The sequence below is a fragment of the Galeopterus variegatus genome, unplaced genomic scaffold (genome assembly GCF_000696425.1).
Source record: "Galeopterus variegatus unplaced genomic scaffold, G_variegatus-3.0.2 Scaffold25, whole genome shotgun sequence".
NCBI classification, from domain to species: domain Eukaryota; kingdom Metazoa; phylum Chordata; class Mammalia; order Dermoptera; family Cynocephalidae; genus Galeopterus; species Galeopterus variegatus.
This window is the reverse complement of record NW_007726136.1, coordinates 480,655-502,857: the sequence shown is the minus strand read 5'-3', so window position 1 is coordinate 502,857 and position 22,203 is coordinate 480,655. Positions and strand designations below refer to the sequence as shown.

Below are 22,203 nucleotides of genomic sequence, written 5' to 3'. Positions count from 1 at the left end.
GAAAAATGGCTAGAATAAAAAATACAGATAAAGGGCTGGTGGTTATCTCAGCTGGTTAGAGCATGATGTTATAACACCAAGGTCAAGGGTTCGGATCCTCATACCAGCCAGCTGCCAAAAAAATTTAAAAAAAGAAAGACAAATAATAACCAATGTGTGCAAGGATTTGGAGAAATTGGAACCCTCAAACACTGCTGGTGGGAGTACAAAATGGTGCAGCCACTTTGGAAAATAGTCTGGCAGTTCCTCAAGAGGTTAAACATGTAGTTGCCATTTGACCCAGCAATTCCACTTTTATATACCCAATAAATTGAAAATGTATGTTCCCATAAAACATTGACATGAACGTTTGTAGCAGTATTATTCATAATAGACAAAAGGTGGAAGCAACTCATATGTCCAACTGAAGATTGAAGAAACAAATTGTGGTGTATCCATAAAATGGGATATTATTCAGCCATAAAAAGGAATGAAGTCCTGATACATACCACAACATGAATAAACTTTGAAAACATTATACTAAGTGAAAAAAATCAGCCATAAAAGGCCAGATATTATAGGATTCCATTGATAGGAAATGTCCGGAACAGGCAAATCCATAGAGTCAGTAAATAGATAAGTGGTTGCCGGGGGCTGGGATGGAGTTGGGGAGAATCATTGCTGATGGGAACAGGGTTTCCTTTTATGGTGATAAAAATGTTTTTTGTTATTGTCATTGTTGAAGCCTTTACTTTGAGACATGATGCAAAAATCGTACAGGTGTGTGAAGTATGCATAAAGCAAATGTACTTCACAGGGCCTGGTTTTCCAAAGCCTTGCAGTTTCAAATATTGACCTTGCAAAGGACAGGAAATTTTCCCCAGGCCATTGAGTCTGTGTTGTAAGATAAAGAATTGTAACACAGCAAGGCTGCTGGTTCAAAGACAGACTAGTTACTGATTGATTTGTAAAGTTACTGGAAAGCTGCTGGAAGGAGAAGGAATGTTTGCTAGATCAAGCTTTTGTTGGTGGATCACTTCACTGCCTAATAGAATGTCATCTGACTTGTTTTTACCAAATGTTACCAGCTTCTATTGTTAAACTTGTTAAAAACTATGTTTCTTCCTGTAACTTGGTGGTCTGGAGAATAAATGCAGGAAGAGAACCCCAATTCGTGGTTAGTTTCCCAAATGGAAGGAACGCCTCGCTCTTGAGGGTTCTGGGACATTAACCCCTTTTTGAAGTTTCTCACTGCTCGGAAGAAATGGGCTTTGAGTAATCTTTGGCGGCTCCGTCACCCAGGGGAAAAGGGGTGACAAATCCATGGGAGACAAAACAACGAATGGTGCACATGGAAAAGTAAGACACCATCAAAGCTGCGTGAAGACAATCTAATCAGAAAGCTTTAATGCCTGTGAGCTAATGTTGAAGCTGAAGTTCTGGGAGCATGACATGCGGCATGGCTGAAAGGAAGGGGTAATTGGTATTCCTTCCCTTCTTCCTTGCCCTCTCCTTCAACAGAATCCACACCAACCTCCTCATAACCCTTCTCAAGGGCAGCCATGTCCTCACAGCCTCAGAAACTCTCCTACCCCCTCCCCCACGTACCAGTGAACAAAGGCATGCTTGGCACACGTCAGGTCAAACTTTGGTCCAGGTGAGCCCAGGCCTCAGCAATGGCTGTGGTGTTGCTCAGCATGCACACACTCGCTGTGCCTTGGCCAGGTCTCCACAGTGAGATGCTGGTAATTAATGTCAGCCTCAAAACCAGTGGGGTACCACCTACAAATTGGATGCTGTGCTTGGTCTTGATGGTGGTAATAGCAGTATCGACATCTTTGGGAACCACATCACCATGGTACTGCCTGTTGTGTTTACCATGTGTTTACCATGGCGAGGGTCACATTTCACTGTCTGGTTGGCTGGCTCAAAACAAGCATTGGTGGTCTCTGCTACAGAAACCTGTTCATGGTAGCCTTTCTCTGCAGGGATGACCGGGGCATGTGCAGCCAAAGGGAAGTGGATGTGGGGATGGGGCACCTGATGGATCTGGAATTCTGTCAGGTCAACATCTGGGGCTCCATCAAATCTGAGGGAAGCTGTGATGGAGGACACAATCTGACTAATAAGGCAATTAAGGTTACTGTAGGTTGGGCACTCAATGTTGAGGTTTCTACGACAGATGTCGCAGATGGCCTCATTGTGTACCATGAAGGCACAATCAGAGTGCTCCAGGGCAGTGTGGGTGGTAAGATGGAGCTGTAGGGCTCAACTATAGCTGTGGGAACCTGGGGGCTGGGTAAATGGAGAACTCCAGCTTGGACTTCTTGCCATAATCAGCAGAGAGGTGTTCCATCAGCAAGGAGGTGAACACCGAACCAGTTCCTCCACCAAAGCTGTGGAAAACCAAGAAGCCCTGGAGACCTGGGCACTGGTCAGCCAGCTTGCGAATTCTGTGCAAGATGAGGTCAATGATCTCCTTGCCAATGGTGTAGTGCCCGTGGGCATAGGTATAGGCAGCATCATCCTTGCCTCTGATGAGCTGCGTAGGGTGGAAGAGCTGGTGGTAGGTGCCAGTGTGAACTTCTGCAATGACTGTGGGTTCCAGGTCTACAAACGCTGCCCTGGGCACATGCTTGCCAGTGCTCATTTCACTGAAGAAGGTGTTGAAGGAGTCATCTCCTTCCCCAATGTCTTGTCACTTGGCATCTGGACATGGGGCTGGATGACATGTTTCAGGCAGTAGAGCTCCCAGCAGACATTGCCACTCTGGATGCCAGCCTGGACAATGTGGATGGAGGTGCACTCATGCATTGTGGCTACTGGTTAGGAGGCAGAGGTGACAGGAGCAGCACCAGGTCCCAGTTACCATTCCTGACAAACTAAGAATTGAGGTAAGTAATGCACTTGATGAAAGTGTTTTAAAATTAATTGTGGTGATGGTTGTACAACTCTGTCAATATACTAAGAACCATTGAATTGCATGGTTAAACATTTTTTTTGGTGGCTGGCTGGTACAGGGATCCAAACCCTTGACTTTGATGTTATAACACTGTGCTCTAACCAACTGAGACACTGGCCAGCCCCAAATTATACACTTTAATTGGGTGAAATTGTATGAAATGTTTATTATATCTTAGTAGTGCTGATGTATATTTTATTTTATAACTTCATTTATTTTATTTTATAATTATATTTTATTTTATTACTTTATTCTTCCTGTGATTTGGAGTCTTTTCCCTAGAAGAGGCCCCAGCCCTGGGTGGCTGAGGTTATATTGGAAGGAAACCCCCTCCACTGCCTGTCCTCAGGTATTCAACAAGGACTGAGAGGCTGTGCTTCCAAATTTTTCTTGAGCCCTAGGTCAGAATGTGCCCCTGAAAGGGGCTCATTTAGGGGGTGGATGGAATCAGGACTGGGTAGAGGATTCTGGCGAGAGCCATAATCTGCCCATTTTAACCACTTTGACCACTTCGATGTGTACAGTTAAATTCATTCTCATTGAGGATTATTTAGAGTCTTGGGCTCTCAGAACCAAATGGATCCTTCCCGTGGACTCACACCAGCAGTTTGTTGACCGTGGTGTGTGTGTGTGTGTGTGTGTGTGTGTGTGTGTGTTTTGTATGAAGGAAGAAAAGCAATGGCCTCAGCAGGTCAGAGCCCCTCCCTGAGTCTCCTCTCCTAAATAAATAACCTGGACCCCATGTGGCTTATCACGGCTTTTCCTCTAAATCAAGGGCCTGTGAACTCTGGCCTGCTGGCAGCCTGGCTGCCGGCCTGTTTTGTTGGACCCTGAGCTAATAATGGTTTTAACATTTATTCAGAAAACTACATTTCCCCTTCTCTTCCAGGAGCTTCCCAATGCCTCTAAGATGATTCTGTGGAATATCCACCTCCTCACAGGCATGATGATAATGTCAGAGGCAAGTTCTCCTTGAATTTGGGCACCAAGAACACACCCAGTGATGGACATGTCCCTGCCCCCTGGAAGGGCCCCTGACAGCAGAAGAGCGGAGGAAACTGGAGACAGTTGCCCTTTCCCACCCTCCTTTCTCCCACCCCAGTTCTGTCACAGAGGAAGGGTCTAAGGCCAGTGGGATCTGGACAACGCGTCTACAACCAATGGATAGATGGCAGGACTGAGACCCAGAGACAACCCAGGGTCCAGCCCCTGGTCCTGTGTGTGGGTGGCTGAATCCCTGGAGAGCCTCCACTTCAGGGTCACCCCTAGAAGGCATGTGCTGATTCCAGGTGTTCCTGGAGTCCCTCTCAGTGGTGAACTGACCCACTGGACAGTACCAGCTTAATGAAGTTTCTTGTCTTAGTCTTTAGTGACACCTGGTGGCCACAGATCATCATAGCTCTGACTTGCCTTAAAGGCTGCTCCTCAGAAGCAAAGAGCTCAGTCACATAACTTCACTTCATAGAGAAGTCTCAGAGAACAGCACTGATTTGCCCAAAGTCACACAGAAATTCATTTCTTTATTCTTAAAATGTGAATGAGCACAGCCTGAGCACCAGGCACCATGGTGCTGCTGATGCAGCAAGCCAGCAAGACGGACAAGTTAGGGAGAAGGAAAAGAAATAAACAAACAAGAAAAAAAATATCACACAGTAATAAGCTACATGGAGAATTAAACTATGAAGCTGGACACCCAAGCATGCCTGTTCCCTGCCTGACAGAGAATTGGACAGAGACCTCCCCTCCCCTCAGAAGGCCTCCACAGAGCTGCCCAATCCTGCTGCACCTGTGCAGGCTTGCTCCAGGCTCAACAGCTGATCCAGCAGGCCTCCACAGAGCTGCTAGGCCCTGCTGCACCCAAGCATGCCTTCTCCAGGCATGACAGCTGATCCAACAGCAGCTCTACCTCCCCCAGCAGGCCTCCATGGACCTGCTGGGCTTTGCTGTACCTGTGCATGGCTTCTCCTTGCTTGACAGAAGACTGAGTAGTGGCTTTGCAATCTCTGGCAATCCTCCATAGAGCCACCTGGCCCTGCTGCACCCATGCATGCCAGCTCCTCGTCAGGCAGTGGCTGTACCTCCCTTGACAAGCTTTTGCAGTGTCTTTTGACCACGCCCCCCATGCCCAGATCGACTTACTTCCAGTCCAAAAGCTGGTCAGGCAGTGTACCACCTCCTGGGAGAGACAAACTCAGAGCTGTGTACCATGCCTGGCCTGACAGCCAGTCAGGCAGTGTCTCTGTATCTCAGAGAGACCAGCAAACAGTCTTTTGCCCCTCTGCGCCTACATACACCTGGCTCAACAACCAGCCTGGAGTCTCCAACCCCACTCCTGGCACAAACTCCTGAAGTCTAGATCACTGAGGCATTTGTAGACATCACTGAAGAGAACTACAATGGAAGAAACTGCACAGGGACTATGCTACCAAGTCCACACAAAACCAAAGCCAATGCAACATATCTAGCAGACATACTACTAGACCCACCTAGAGAAAATACTTATTTCTATGTAATCTACTCCACAAGATTGGGAAAAGCAACTACTCCATTAGATGTGCAGATATCAAAGTAGGAACACAAGAAAGATGAAAAAGCAAGGAAACGTGATGCCCCCAAAGGAATGCAATAAGTCTCCATTAACAGATGCTGCAGAAAAGGACCATCATGAAAAGCCTGCAAAAGAATTTCAAATAATGATAACACTTAAGGAAACTCAATGAGATACAAAAGAACACAGACAAACAATTCAGTGAAATCAGGAAAACAATTCATGATCTGAATGAGTAATTTAACAAAGGCATCATGAAAAAGAGCCAAACAGAAATCTTGGAGCTGAAGAATTTAGTGAATAAAACAAAAAATACAGTTGAGAGCTTCAACACAAGACTAGATCAAGCAGAAGAGAAAATTTCTGGAGTTGAAGTTAGATCTTTTAAAATAATCCAGTCAGAGGTTAAAAAAAAAAGATATAAGAATAAAAAAGAATGAAGAAAGCCTACAAGACTTATGAGATACCATCAAGTGAAAAAATGTTCAAATAATAGGTGTTCCAGAGGGAGAAGAGATGTAGAAAGGCATAGAAACCCTATTTAATGAAATAATAGCTGAAAACTTCCCAAGTATTGGGAGAGAGATGGACACTCAGGTACAGGAAGCTCAAAGGTCCCCAAATAGACAAAACCCACAATGATCCTCTCTGAGGCATGTCATAATCAAACTGTCAAAAGTCAAAGACAAAGAGAAAATTCTAAAAGCTTCAAGAGAAAAGCATGAAGTCACATATAAGGAAATCTCCATTTGACTATCAGCAGATTTCTCAACAGAAACCTTTCAGGCCAGGAGAGAATGAGATGGTATACTCAAAGTGCTGAAAGAAAAAAACTGGCAGCTAAGAATACTTTACTCATGAAAATATCATTTAGAAGTGAGGGAGAAATAAAGACTTTCCCAGATGAGCAAAACCAAAGGAAATTCATCACTAGACTGACTTTACAAGAAATGCTTAAGGGAGTGCAACAACTGGAAATGAAAAGATGATAACTGGGGCTGGGCAGTTAGCTTAGTTGGTTAGAGTATGGTGTTATAACACCAACATCAAGGGTTCAGATCCCTGTATTGGCCAGTTGCCAACAAAACAAAACAAAACAGATGGTAATTACTATCATGAAAACATGAAAAAGTACAAAACACATCAGTAGAGGTAAATTCATAATTCAAAATCAGCACACCCCACTGACATAATAGTGTTGTGTAAGTCCTTCAACTCTCTAGTATGAAGGTTTTAAATCAAAAAGGTCAAAAACAGCAGCTACAATTAAAGGCTAAGGAGCATATAGTAGATACAAATATAAATTAAAGCAACAAAAATATAAATTGTGTGTGTGTGTAAGCCTAGAGTGTTTTCATGCAACCAAAGGCAAATTGTTAACCCCAATGTGACCACAAAAAAATAAATGACAGCAGATACACAAATGAGAAAGAAAAAGAAAGCAAAGATTAGCACTACAGAAAACCACCAATCTACAGAAGTAAATAACAAGAGAAAAAGCAAGGAAGTAAGGATCTACAACACAACCTGAAAACAATTAAATGGCAGGAATAAGTTCTCAAATACCAATAATAACCTTGAATATAAATGGATTAAACTCTACAATTAAAATGTATAGTGTCTGCTAAGGGATGGAGCTGGGGAATGGACCCCCCTCCCATAACCAGGCTCACCACCAGCACCACAGGGCCTGTCTGGGGTCCTGAGGTTGGAGCCAGGGACTGGACCCCCTCCCACAACCAGGCACACTGCCAACACCTCAGGGTCCTAAGGTATGGAGCCAGGAGCCACCAGGAACTAGGTAAGGAGCATGCCAAAAATATCACCTCCATGTGGATGGCCCACCACAGCTACCACAATAACCATGGCTGCAGCAAAAGCAGCTAGACACCACAACCACCATGCAGATGGCCCACCAGTACTGGAGTGCACTGACACAAGGAGAGTCACCAGCAGAGACCAAAGAAAAGAAGAGGATGTCTCTCTTCACAAAGCCCTTTCCAGAAGAAGCACCTGCTCTATGATCGTATTGAGGGACCTGAACATACCACTCAGCATTGGACGGATCATCTAGGCAACAAATCAACAGAGTAACCATTACTCTTTCAGAAGGAGAGAAGAAATCTAGGGTTATCAGAGGTGGGAGGGGGAGGAAGAGGGGGATTGGGAGAGGTTGGACAAGGGGCATAAAGAATAAGTACGATTTGTAATAATATATATGCTAGTAATATTGATTTGATCAACATATGTCAATGTTGAACCTTCAAAATATGTATAATCAATTATGATTCAATAAAAATTAAAAAATATATAGTGTCTGAATGATTTATTTATTGTTTGATACATATATATGTTGCATAGTGATCAGGTCAGGGCAGTTACTGTATCGATCACCTCATGCTTTTATCATTTCTTTGTGGCAAGAATATGCAAAAGCCTCTCATGTACCTATTATGCTATAAACAAAACTTAACTGTTAGCCATAGTCACCCTACTGTACAATAGAACACCAGAACTCCAGAACTTATTCTTCCTAACTAATTGTAATTTGGTACCCTTTGGCCAACCTCTTGCTGTTTTTCTGTCCCTCCTACCTTCCCCAGTCTCTGGTAATACCACTGTTCTGCTCTGTCTATATAATATCACCTTTTTTTTTAGATTCCACATATGAGTGAGATCATGTGATGTTTGTCTTTCTGTGCCTGGCTTACTTCACTTAACATAATGTCCTCCAGATCCATCCATGTCACCACAAATGACAGGATTTCATTCTTTTTTTATGGCTGAATAGTATTCCATTGTGTATATATACCACATTAAAAAAAATACATTCATCTAGAGCCAGCCCGTAGCTTACTTGGGAGAGTGCGGTGCTGATAACACCAGGGCCACGGGTTTGGATTCTATATATGGATGGCCAGTTGGCTCACTGGCTGAGCGTGGTGCTGACAACACCAAGTCAAGGGTTAAGATCCCCTTACCGGTCATCTTTAAAAAAAAAAAAAAAAATATATATATATATATATATATATATATATTCATCTGTTGTTGGACACTTAAACTGATTCCATACCTTGGCTCTTGTAAATAGTGCTGCAATAAAAAAATTGACATACTGATTTCATTTCCTTTGGGTATATACCCAACAGTGGGATTGCTGGATTATAAGGTAGTTCTATTTTTTTTTTCTTTTTCTAACTGTTTTTATTTTTTCGTTAAATTTTTATTTTGTCAATGTACAATATATATGATTATGGCCCATCACCGACACCTCCTTCCCTCCTCCCTCTCTCCCCTCCCCCCCAAGAATGTCCTTTCCGTTTGCTTGTTGTAACAACTTCAAAAAAGTATAGTTGTTATATCTTCCCCCCCACCCGTTTTTTTTGTGTGTGTGTATGTGGGTGAATTAATTTGTTTGTTTTTTTTTTTAGCTCCCACCAATGAGTGAGAACATGTGGAATTTCTTTTTCTCTGCCTGACTCGTTTCACTCAATATTATTCTCTCAAGGTCCATCCATGTTGTTGCAAATGGCAGTATTTCATTCGTTTTTATAGCTGAGTAGTATTCCATTGTGTAGATATACCACATTTTCCGTATCCACTCATCCGATGATGGACATTTGGGCTGATTCCAACTCTTGGCTATTGTGAAGAGAGCTGCGATGAACATTGGGAACAGGTATACCTTCGACTTGATGATTTCCATTCCTCTGGGTATATTCCCAGCAGTGGGATAGCTGGGTCATATGGCAGATCTAGCTGCAACTGTTTGAGGAATCTCCATATATGGTAGTTCTATTTTAAATTTTTTGAGGAAACTTCATACTGTTTTCCATAATGGCTATACTAGTTTACACTCTCACAAGTGTTCCATTTTCTCTATATCTTCATCATTGTCTTTTTAATGATAACCATTCTAACTGGAGTGAAGTGGTATCTCATTGTGGTCTTAATTTGTATTTGTCTGATGATTAGTGATGTTGAGCCTTTTTTCATATGCGTATGGCCATTTGTATGCCTTCTTTTGAGAAATGTCTATTAAGATCCTTTGCCCATTTCTCAATTGGGTTTGTTTTCTTTTTCTTTTTTTTTGATATTGTTTGAGTTCCTTATATATTCTTGATATTAACTCCTCATCAGATTATAATTTGCAAATATTTTCTGCATTCTGTAGGTTGTCTCTTCACTCTTTTAGCAGTTTCCTTTGATGTACAAAAGCTTTTTAGTTTGATGTAATCTCGCTTGTCTATTTTTGATTTATTTTTAATTTTTTAATTTATTTTTTATTAGTATATTCATTGTCACAAATCATACTTACTCTTTATGCCTCTTATCCAATCCTCCCTCCCCACCATTTTTGATTTAATTGCTTCTGCTTTCAAAGTCTTTTTAAAAAAATCCCTCTACCCCCACCCAAAAAGGGGCTGGTTGGTTAGCTCAGTTGGTTAGAGTACCACCTTTTAATACCAAGGTCAAGGGTTCAGATACCTGTACCAGCCAGCAGCCAAACAAAACAAAACAAAACAAAACCAAAAACCACAAAAAACCCTTGCCCAGCCCTATGTCATGAATTGTTTCCCCTATGTTTTCTTCTAGTAGTTTCATAGTTTCAGGTTTTACATTTAAATCTTTAATCTACTTTTAATTGATTTTTTTTTTGGCAGCTGGCCAGTTTAGGGATTTGAACCCTTGACCTTGGTGTTATTCAAATTGATTTTTGCATATGGTGAGAGGTAGGGGTCTAGTCTCATTCTTCTGTATGTGGATATCCAGTTTTCCCAGCACCATTTATTGAAGAGACAGTCTTTTCCCCAATATGTATATGAGGTACTTTTGTCAAAGATCAGTTGGCTGTAGGTGCATGAACTTATTTCTGGGCTCTGTGTCCTGTTCTATTGGTCTATTTTATGTGAGTATCATGCAGTTTGGGTTACTATAACTTTGTACTATAATTTGAAGTCATATAGTGTGTGATGCCTCCAGCTTTGTTAATTTTTCTCAAGATTGCTTTGGCTATTCAAGGTCTTTTTTGCTTCCATATGAATTTTAGGATTGTTTTTCCTATTTCTGTGAAGAATGTCATGGGCATTTTGATAGGGATTGCCTTAAATCTATAGATTGCTTTGGGCAGAATGGCCATTTTAACAATATTAATTCTTCCAATCCATGAACATGGGATATCTTTCCATTTATTTGTGTCTTCAATTTTTTCCTTCAAACTTTTATAGTTTTCAGTGTAGAAATCTTTTACCTCCTTTGTTAAATTTATTTCTAGGTATCTCTTTTTTTTTTTTGTAGTTATTGCAAAAGGAATTGTTTTTTTTGTCTTTTTCGTGACTGGTAAGGGAATCGCAACCCTTGGCTTGGTTTTGCCCACACCGCGCTCAGCCAGTGAGTGCACCAGCCATCCCTATATAGGATCCGAAGCCATGGCAGGAGCGTCGCTGTGCTCTCAGCGCCGCACTCTCCCGAGTGCACCACGGGGCTGGCCTGGAATTGTTTTTTTGATTTCTTTTTCAGATAATTCACTATTAGTATATAGAAATGCTACTGACTTTTGTATGCTGATTTTGTATCCTGCTACTTTACTAAATTTGTTTATTAGTTTATTAGTTCTAACAGGTTGTGTGTGTGTGTGTGTGTGTGTGTGTGTGTGTCTGTAGTCCCTGGGGATTTTTGTTTGTTTGTTTTTGTGTTTTGTTTTGTTTGTGGTGGCTGACCAGTACAGGGATCAAACTCTGGACCTTGATGTTATCAGCACCACACCCTAACCAACAGGTTTTTTATGTATATAAAATCATGTCATCCACAAACAGGGATAGTTTGACTTTCTTCTTTCCAATCTGGATGCCTTTTATTTCTTTCTCTTGTCTAATTGCTCTGGCTAGGACTTCAGTACTATGTTGAATAGAAGTGATGGAAGTGGGCATCCCTGTCTTATTCCTGATCTAAGAGGAAAAGCTTTTAGCTTTTCCCCATTCAGTTTGATGTTAGCTGTGTGCTTCTCATATATGGCCTTTATTGTGTTGAGGTACATACCTTCTATACTTAGTTTGTTAAGAGTTTCTGTCATGAGGGAGTGATTAACTTTTTTTGGGGGGGAATGTTGAACTTTGTTAAATGCTTTTTCTATACCAATTAAAAACGTCATATGGTTTTGTCTCTCTTTCTGTTAATGAAGTGTCCTGCAGTTATTGATTTGTATATCCTTTTTTTCTTTCTTTTTTTGGCAGCTGGCTGGTCCCGGGATCAAATCTGGGGCCTTGATGTTATCAGTACTATGCTCTAACCAACTGAGCTGACTGGACAGCCCCCTGATTTGCACGTCTTAAACCATCCTTGCATCTCTGGGATAAATCCCACTTGATCATAGAGAATGATCTTATTAATGAACTTTTGGATTTAGTTTGCTAGTATCTCATTGAGAATTTTTACATCTATGTTCAACCAGGGATATTGGGCCTATGATTTTCTTTTTCTGTTGTGTCCTTGTCCAGTTTTGGAATCAGAGTAATGCTGGCCTTGTAAAAGCAGTTGGAAAGTATTTCCTCCTCTTTAATTTTCTGGAATAATCTGTGGAGAATTGGTGCTAGTTCTTTAAACGTTTGGTAGAATTCAGCATTAAAACCATCAGGTCCTGGACTTTTCTCTAATGGCAGACTTTGTATTACTGATTCAATTTCCTCACTTGTTATTGGTCTGTTCATATTTTCTATTTCTTCATAATTTAATCTTGGTAGATTCTATGTGTCCAGGAATTTATCCATTTCTTCTGTGTTATCAAATTTGATGGCATATAGTTGTTCATAATAGTCTCTTGTGATCCTTTGTGTTTCTGTGATGTTAATTGTAATGTCTTCTTTTTCATTTCTTATTTTATTTGAGTATCCTCTCTTTCTTTCTTGATTAGCTAAAGTTTTTCAATTTTGTTTATTTTTTCAAAAAAACAACTCTTCATTTTACCAATCTTTTCAATAGTATTTTTTTTTTTTTCAAAAAGATGACCGGTAAGGAGATCTCAACCCTTGGCTTGGTGTGGTCAGCACCACGCTCAGCCAGCGAGCCAACCGGCCATCCCTATATAGGATCCGAACCCGTGGCCTTGGTGTTATCAGCACCGCACTCTACCGAGTGAGCCACAGGCCGGCCTTTTTCCATAGTTTTTTTAAGTTTCTGTTTCACTTTTTTCTGCTCTGAGCTTTATTATTTCTTTCCTTCTGCCAATTTTGGGTTTAGTTCGTGTTGTTTTTCTAGTTTCTTGAGGAGCATTGTTACAATGTTTATTAGAAATATTTCTTTTTTGATGCAGGCATTTATTGCTATTATGGATTGAATTGTGTCCTCCCAAAAGATTAATGTGTTAGAGGCTTGGTCTCCACTATGACAGTGTTAAGGGGGTGGGAAATCCTATCACAGTAATTGAAAAGTGGGGCCTTGAAGAGGTGGTTACACTGTAGGACCATGCCATCGTGAATAGATTAATAATGGTGATCAGGGGCAATGGCTTGGAGGGCTTTAAAAGGAGAGCACACAAACAGTCTCTCTCTCTGCTCCACCATTTTCTGCCATGTGAGACCACTGCATTGTTGTAAAGCCACCCAAAAGAAAACCCTTACCTTATGTGTTCCCTGGGCTTTGGACTTCCCAGCCTCTGAAACTGTAAGCAATGGGTTTCATTTTCTTATAAGTTACACAGTTCCAGATATTTTGTTATAAGCAACAGAATGGACTAATAAAATTGTGATAGACTTTCCTCTTAGAACTGGTTTTGCTGTATCCCATAGGTTTGGTATGATGTTTCCATTGTTGTTTGTCTCAAGAAATTTTTAAAATTTCCCTTTTAATTTCTTCATTGACCTATTGGTTGTTTAGGAACATGTTGTTTGATTTTCATCTATTTGTAGAGTTTCCAAAGTTTTTTGTTGTTGTTGATTTCTAGTTTTATGCCACTGTGGTCAGAAAAGATACTTGATATGATCTCTATCTTTTAAAATTTGTATATTAGAACTCCACCTTATAATACCAAGGGCAGAGTTTGGATCCTCATACCAGCCAGCTGCCAACAATAAATAGATAGATAAATAAATAAATAAATAAATAAACAAATAGATTTGTGTAGACTTGCTTTGTGGCCTAACATATCATCTATCCTGGAGAATGTTCCATGTGCAGTTGAGAAGAATGTGTATTCTGCAGTTGCTGGATGGAATATTCTGTAAATATCTGTAAGGTCCATTTGGTCTATGATGCAGTTTAAGTCAGATGTTTCTTTGCTTATTTTCTGTCTAGATCATCTGTCCATTGTAGAAAACAAGCTGTTTAAGTCCCCTAATATTATTGAATTGCAGTCTATTGCTCCCCTTAGGTCTAATAATGTTTGCTTTATATATCTGGTTGCTTCAGTGTTGGGTGCACATATATTTGCAATGTTCTTGTTGAATTGATCCCTCTATTATTAATATCCCTCTAATATTAATATATTAATTTCTCTCTATTATTATAATAACCCTCTATGTTATTATTAACATATTAATATCCCTCTATTATTAATATGTTCTTGTTGAATTGATCCCTCTATTATTATAAAATGACCTTCTTTGTGTCTTTTTACAGTTTTTCATTTTAAGTTGATTTTATCTGATATAAGTATGGCTACTCCTGCTTGCCTTTGGATTCCATTTACATGGAATATCTTTTTCCAGCCTTTCACTTTCAATCTATGTTTGTATTTAATAGTAGGTGAGTCTCTTGTAAGCAGCATACCATTCATTGGGTCTTTTTTTTTTTTTATCATCCAGACTCTCTAGGGCTGTCTGGGTGGCTCAACTGGTTAGAGCATGGTGTTAAAACACCAAGGTCAAGGGTTTGGATCCCCGAACTGGCCAGCCATTAATAAAAAACAAACACACAAACAAAAATAAACAAAACCCATCAGATTGTACCCCATAAATATGTATAGTTATAATGTGTCCATTAAAATAAAATAAATAAAAAAAGAAGTATGGAGCTGGGACAGAGAGTCACTGGGTGACTACTTTAAATTGGGTGGTCAGGGAGTGCTCTTTGGAGGAGGTGACATTTAATATATATGGATGATCAGAAGCTGGTTATGCAAAGGCCTCAAGGAGCAGTGTTCCAGGCAGAGGGGATTGTTTAAATCCATGAAATGGGAATGAGCTTTCATATTTGAGGAACAGAGAAAGCAACATGGCTGTAACAGAGTAAGCAGGGGGGAGGGTGATTAGAGATGTGGGGCTGAGACGGCAGGGTCAACCACCAGGGCCTGAAGCCAGGGAAGGTGCTTGATTTAACTCTACCATGTGGTGGAAAGCCTTTGGAAGCCCACCCTAACCCCACCAATGTTTTAAGCAAGAGAGTGACTTTATCTGATTCCATTTTACAGAGATCACTCCGGCTGCTGTGTGGCTTGTGGACTGATGGGGGCAGCAGGGGTGCAAACAGAGGGGCTAGTTAGCATCCCATGGCAGTAGCCCAGGTGAGGGATGATGGTGGCATGTACTAGGCTGGTGGTGATGGAGAGGGAAAGAAAAGGATGGATTCAAAATGCATTGTAGAGGCAGGGTTGGCAGAATTTGCTGAAGGACTGGATGTGGGGAGTGAAAGGAAGGAAGGACTCATTAGATTTTTTTTCCTTAAGCATCTGGGTGGTTGAGGGTGCATGAATAGGTGTGAGAAGACTCAGGGGGGAGGAATTTGGGAGGAGGAACCAAGAATTGGCCATTGTGAATTTGAGATGACTGTTGGACATCCTGGTGGGGATATCAAGGAGATTGCTGGCAATGTAAGTTGGAAGCTCGGGAGAGGGTCGAAGCTGAGGATTCAGATTTCGGAGTCATAGAGATGACCTTTAACCATATGGTGCTGGTGAGAGGACACAGAGACAGAGAGCTGAGAAGGTGGAGAAGGTGGCTCAGGACCAAGGTCTGGGATCTTCTTGTGCACAGTTGAGTCAGCTGCAGTGACCTAGAAAAACCAGGAGAAGGGCCGGCCCGGTGGTGCACTGGATAGTGCGCCGCTTGGGAAGCGCGGCTGGCGCTCCCGTCCGAGGGTTCGGATCCCACATACAGACCGGCTCCCGCTCACTGGCTGAGCGAGGCGCGGGAGCAACACCGAGGTTTGCAATCCCGTTGCCGGTCCCCGGTCCGGTACGGGGGCAACACTGAGGGTTGCGATCCGTTGCCGGACACGGAAAAAAGACAAAAGACAAAAAAAAAAAAAGAAAAAGAAAAACCAGGAGAGCTTGAGGGTGACAGGGGCAGGAGGAGGACAGGTTTTCAGGAGGGCAGGACCAGCTGGGTCCATGCTGCTGAGAGGCCAGGAGCAGTAGGACAAAGCGTGACCCTTTGGTCTGGCTGCCAGTGGGGCATTTGGTGACCCTGCTGTGCTGAGACCCTGAGGAGTCTCAGCCAAGAGGTGAGGACAAACCTGAGGTGAAGAAAGGAGCTGGTAAGGACAGACAGGGATTGTGAGGCAAGGCTCTGAAGAGGAGCAGAACAAAGCCTGCTGCACAGAGGGGAAGTGAATTAGGGGAACTTTGAAAAGACAGACGATGATACATCATGAGTCTAGGCTGTGAGAATGATCTAGTGGAGAGAGGGAGATTGCTGAAGCGGGAGAGATGGGCTAGTTATAGGAAACGAAGTCCCTGAGAAGGGGAGAGACGCGAGGCCCAGGCTACAGGAGGGTTGGACTTTGGCTGGAGTGGGGGCTCCAGGAAGGCAGGGGTTAGGGTGGAGACACAGGAAGCAGGGACCAGGGAGTCTCGGTGACAGAAGAATCATCCTGTGGTGGGCAAGTGTAAGGGAGTTCCTTTTTTATTTGCTGCTTCTTCCCCCCCCCCATTATATATTAATTATATATCTGTTGAGAGTGAAGGGGGAACAGAGATTTGAGGATTTGAGGAGAGAGGAGACAGTGTGATATAGTCATTTTGGAGGATGGGAAAGGAAACGTTCTAGAGGGAATAGGATGTTTTCCAGGCACTGCCCAGTGCCCACTGGAGGTCTGTGGAATGAATTTAAAACAAGTTCCTTGGCACATAGCATGATTCATTCTTCCTCCCACCCCCTGCAGTATCTAGCTGTTCAGGTGAAGGTATGAAATGCAGGGTCAGGCCAGGGTTGGGACTCTCGCAGGTTGGTCATGGGAGGGAGAGAGGGGTGAAGGAGTTAAAGGCGATGATGGTGAAGGTCCATGAAGTCTAAGCTGGTGAGGAGGGGAGAGAAGACGTGGGTAAGTGATGTCTGGTGAGCATGGGGTGGGCTCCGGGGATTGGGGTCCCTGTGGACTGAAGAGAAAGGCTAGCGAGGGAGTTCTAGGGCAGGAAAACAGAATGAGGGGAAGTTGTGGTCAGAGAAGACAATGCTTTAAGTTACGATTTCAAAGGCGCTCACATGGCAGTGATGACTACGGGAGTGACGGCTGTGGGACTGTGAGCATATCTGACTCCATCTTAGTCTCTTCCCCCTTGTTATGTCTTTGTGACAGCTTTGCCCTTAAAGAAATTATACAGTAACCAGGGGAAAGGTAGTTAGAACAACAGATAGTGGTTAGAGCACAGCCTTGTAATACCAAGGTCAAGGGATCAGATCCCTCCACCAGCCAAAAACAACCAAAAACAAACAACAGGTAGGGACAACCTGGTGACTTTGAAGAAGGAAAGATTAAGTACTGGTGTGACAATAAGCTGGCCTGATCATCTGTATCAGTGTTTGGAGCTAGTTACATTAAGCTTGTTTACAAACTGCCTGTATAAACCTGAGCCCAACCGTGAGATAGTGCAGCGAAGCTTGGCATATGCCTTTGGGTCTCCCCCACCTGATCCATTACTCTGTAAGTAAGTGACCTGTACTAAAGTTCTTTGCTTTATTGCATGGAATGGCCTGTTTCATTGTTTGGCCTTGAGATAGCTTTCCAGTTAGGTGGACAATTTACCCTTGGTCCACCTTCAGGCAGATGGCCTAGATGGAGAAAATGATTTTTTTTTTTTTTTAAAGATGACCAGTAAGGGGATCTTAACCCCTGACCTGGTGTTGTCAGCACCACGCTCTCCCAAGTGGGCTAACCGGCCATCCCTATATGGGATCCGAACCCATGGCCTTGGTGTTATTAGCACCACGCTCTCCCGAGTGAGTCACAGGTCGGCCCCCTGGGCAACTAGTTTTAGTAGCCAGTCTCCAAGATGGCCACCAATGGTCCTCGCCTCTTAGTGTTCTGACCTTTGTGTAGTGCTCTCTCCCAGTGAATCAAGGCTGGTGTATGTGGCCAATGGAACATGGTAGAGGTGATGGCAGGTGATTTGTAAGGCAAGGTTGCCGGAGACCAGCTCCGCAGGATTCGTTGGACCTGAATAGGTGGTGTGGATTCGGTGAAAAGGAAGAGACGGACCACAGATGTCTAGTGCAAGTGTGGACGACAACTGCAAAAATCTTGCTGTATTTATATGTTCTTACCTAATCTTTTACATATTGATTTATTTTTTAATCAAAACATTTTTTATTTTGTTTCTATTGAAAAAGAAAGGTCAAAATATTGCAAGGCACTCATGTTGTGACACGAACATCTACTCATGCCTCAATAGATCACCCCAAAGCCTGTGGCTTGTGGCCAGGAAACTATACAATAGCAGCACGCTTGGCATTAGAGAGTGTCAGACTTTTGGTCTGAATCACAATTCTTGACCTTTTAAACTTACACATAAACTTATATTCTAAATCCTTATAAAATCTTACTTATACTTACATTTAACAATTTAATGTCTTATGTTTATATTTATTATTTTAATTTATGACCCAAATCATAATATATACAAAATGATTTTATATAATGAAACTTGATTATAACTTTTTTTTTTCCTTTTTGTCTTTTTTACTGACTGGTAATGGGATCGCAACCCTCGGTGTCGCGCCCGTACCAGGGACCGGCAACGGGATCGCACCCCTTGGTGTTGCGCCCGCACCGCGCTCAGCCAGTGAGCGGGAACCAGTCTCCACATGGGATCCGAACCCTCGGCGGGAGCTCCACCGCGCTCCCAAGTGGCACACTCTCCAGTGCGCCACCGGGCCGGCCCTTGATTATAACTTTTTATTATATTTTATACTACTATAAAAACCAATTATCCTATAAACTAATCTAAACAAAATCTATTAATATCGAAAAACTTATTATATATTTTTACTATTTTACCTATTCATCTTTATAGTAAAACTTTCTAATTTTTTTACCAATTGACTCTGGGAACAGCACAAGGAACAAAGTGAAAAGTTAAATGATCCTACTCAAACTAACAAAAATGCAATATATCATTCTTATTATTACTAGGAAAACAACATGTTCTTGGTAAATCAAGTGAAACTGTGGGAATGGGGAGAAACAAAGAAATCTGTAACTGTTGATGATCAATTAGTTGTAAGCACCACTGCACTCGGACCCACTGTCTCCCTGGGGGAATGTGGATAGAAATCCTACACGATAACTTCATTCCACACGTACAACAGCATGAACACAGCCACAATGGGTCCATGCACGCATCACTAAGAACGAAGATTAATAATGAAATTAAATAGAGCCAACGCATACCGGGAACATACATCAAAAACACCTTTAGAACTGACAATGTCTTTTTAAATAAACCAATCAATTTTTAATGTATTATGAACCTGTCCCTCGAAAAAACCTGGGGCCCTTGGAATCTTCTGAAGGACATGCCAGTATGGCCTTGAGAAACTCTGGGGCCCTGGAATCCCCCAAAGCCATACTAAGACAAAAGGTAGGTCTTTAATTCTGAAAACGTCTTGTCAAGTAAAGGTGAAACAGACAAGAAATCTCCATGGAGTTGTGCCGTACAAACGAGACCCTCTTGCAGCCTGCTGAACAAGGGGCATCATTCTCAGACTCCCATGCCGTTCCCTACAACAGGATGGCTCACAGCACAAGATCATAAAAGGCATTGTGATTTTTACCTTGGTCTCTTGAATCACTTACTCTGGGGGGAAGAGTTGTTATGCTATGAGGATGCTCAAGTAGCCCTGCAGAAAGGCCCATGTGGAGAGGCACTGAGGCCTCCCACAAACAGCCAACACCATTTTGCCAGCAGTGTGAGCATGCCATGTTGGAAGTGGGTTTTCCAGGCTGAGACAAGCCTCCAGATGATTGCAACCTCATGAGAGACCCTTAGCCGTAACTGCTCAGCCAAGCAGCTCCTGAATTCTTGGCATACAGAAACCGTATGATAATAAATTACTATTTAAAAAATAGCTTTAATAGGGGCTGGCCCGTGGCTCACTCAGGAAAGTGCAGTGCTGATAACACCAAGGCTATGGGTTCGGATCCTATATAGGGATGGCCAGTTAGCTCACTGGCTGAACATGGTGCTGACAACACCATGTTCAAGGGTTAAGATCCTCTTACCAGTCATCTTTAAAAAAAAAAAAAAAAAAAGCTTTATTGAGTTACAAAATGTCTCCCAACAAAGAAAACTCCAAGACCAAATGGCTTCACTGCCAAATTCTACCAAACATTTAAAGAAGAACTAATACCAATTCTTCTCAAACTCTTCCGAAAAATTGAAAAGGAGGGAATACTTCCAAACTCATTCTATGAGGCCAGCATTATCCTTATACCAAAACTGGAAAAAGACACAACAGAAAAAGAAAACTATAGGGCCGGCCCGCGGCGCACTCGGGAGAGTGCGGCGCTGGGAGCGCAGTGGCGCTCCCGCCGCGGGTTCGGATCCTGTATGGGACTGGCTGGTGCACTCACTGGCTGAGCACGGTGCGGGCGACACCACACCAAGGGTTGTGATCCCCTCGCCAGTCACGAAAAAGACAAAAAAAAAAAAAAAAAAAAAGAACACTACAGAACAATATCCTTGATCAACATAGATGCAAAAATCCTCAATAAAATATAAGTGAACCAAATCCAAAAACACATTAAAAAGATCATTTACCATGATCAAGTGAGATTCATCCCAGGCATGCAAGGATGGTTCATCATACACAAGACAATAAATGTAATACATCACATCACCGGAATGTATGAAGAAAACCATAGAATCATTCCAATAGACACAGAAAAAGCATTTGACAAAATCCAGTTCCTCTTTATGATAAAAACACTCAACATAAATCTTCATAGGGTATATATTAAAAAAAGTAAAAATACTCAGCAAATTAGGTATAGAAGGCATGGACCTCAAAACGATAAAGGCCACATACAACAAAGCCACTCTTTTCCTTCAGTGCACTACCCTAGATCCTGGTGTCACCGTGGGCTGCCACCCTGGCCAGTGTGACCAGTATTGAAAGAACAAGCCATCCCCAAAGTCTTGCTTCTACCGAGGTGCTCTGATGAGCTCAGGTGGAAGAAGGCAAAGCTCTGTTGGGAGAAGTTTCCTCTGTGTGGCCACATGGTGTTAAATGAGTATGAGCAGCTCTCCTCTGAAGCCCTGGAGGCTGCCCATATTTGTGCCAACAAGTACACAGTGAAAAGTTCTGGCAAAGATGGCTTTCATATCTGAGTGAAGCTCCACCCCTTCCACATCATCTGCATCAAGAAAAAGTCCTGTGCTGGGGCTGACAGGCTCCAGATGGATATGTGGGGTGCTTTTGGAAAGCCCGAGGGCACAGTGGTTCACAGTGGCCAAGGCATCATGTCCATTTGTACCAAGCTACAGAACAAGGAGCATATGATGGAGGCCCTCAGCAGGGCTAAATTCAAGTTCTCTGGCCGCCAGAAGATCCACATCTGAAAGAAGGGGGCTTGGGCCGGCCCGTGGCTCACTTGGGAGAGTGTGGTGCTGATAACACCAAGGCCATGGGTTCGGATCCTATATAGGGATGGCCGGTTTGCTCACTGGCTGAGCGTGGTGCTGACACCACCAAGCCAAGGGTTGAGATCCCCTTACCGGTTATCTTTAAAAAAAAAAAAAAAAAAAGAAAGAAGGGGTCTTTACCAAGTTTAATGCAGATGAGTTTGAAGATATGGTTGCTGAGAAGTGGCTCATCCTGGATGGTTGTGGGGTTAAATACATCCCCAGCTGTGGCCCCGTGGACAAGTGGCAGGCCCTGCACTCATGAAGGCTTTCACTATGCTGCCCCCTCTTTACTCACACCTGCTAATAAATCCTACCTCCTGTCAAACAAAACAAAACAAACCCACAATACAACAAACCCACAGCTAACATCATACTAAAGGGACAAAACTAGAAGGCTTTTCCTCTAAGATCTGGAACAAGACACGGATGCCCACTTTCCCCACTCTTATTCAATATAAGAGTGGAAGGTCTAGCCAGTGCAATAAGGCAAGAGAAAGCAATAAAGGGCATCCAGATTGGAAAGGAGGAAGTCACACCATCCCTATTTACAGATGACATGATCATATACATAGAAAATCCTAAAGATGCCACCAAAAAATTACTAGAACTGATAAGTGAATTCAGTAAAGTGGCAAAATACAAAAATCAACACACAAAAATCAATAGTCTTCCCATACTCCAATAATGAAATATGTGAAGACAAAGTTAAGAAAGTGATCCCATTCACAATAGCTACCAAAAAAATGTGATACCTAGGAGTAAATTTCACCAAAGAGGTGAAAGACCTCTACAATGAAAAGTATAAAACACTGGTGAAAGAAACTGAAGACACACATAAATGGAAAGATATCACATGTTCATGGGTTGGAAGAATTAATG

General features: G+C 42.4%; 2 pseudogenes; one reads left to right on the top strand and one right to left on the bottom strand.

Annotated features, from left to right (window-relative positions):
- Window positions 1-1,384: 1,384 nt before the first annotated feature.
- On the bottom strand, window positions 1,385-2,793 carry LOC103587513 (annotated as a pseudogene).
- Window positions 2,794-4,505: 1,712 nt separating this feature from the next.
- On the top strand, window positions 4,506-21,586 carry LOC103587504 (annotated as a pseudogene).
- Window positions 21,587-22,203: the final 617 nt, after the last annotated feature.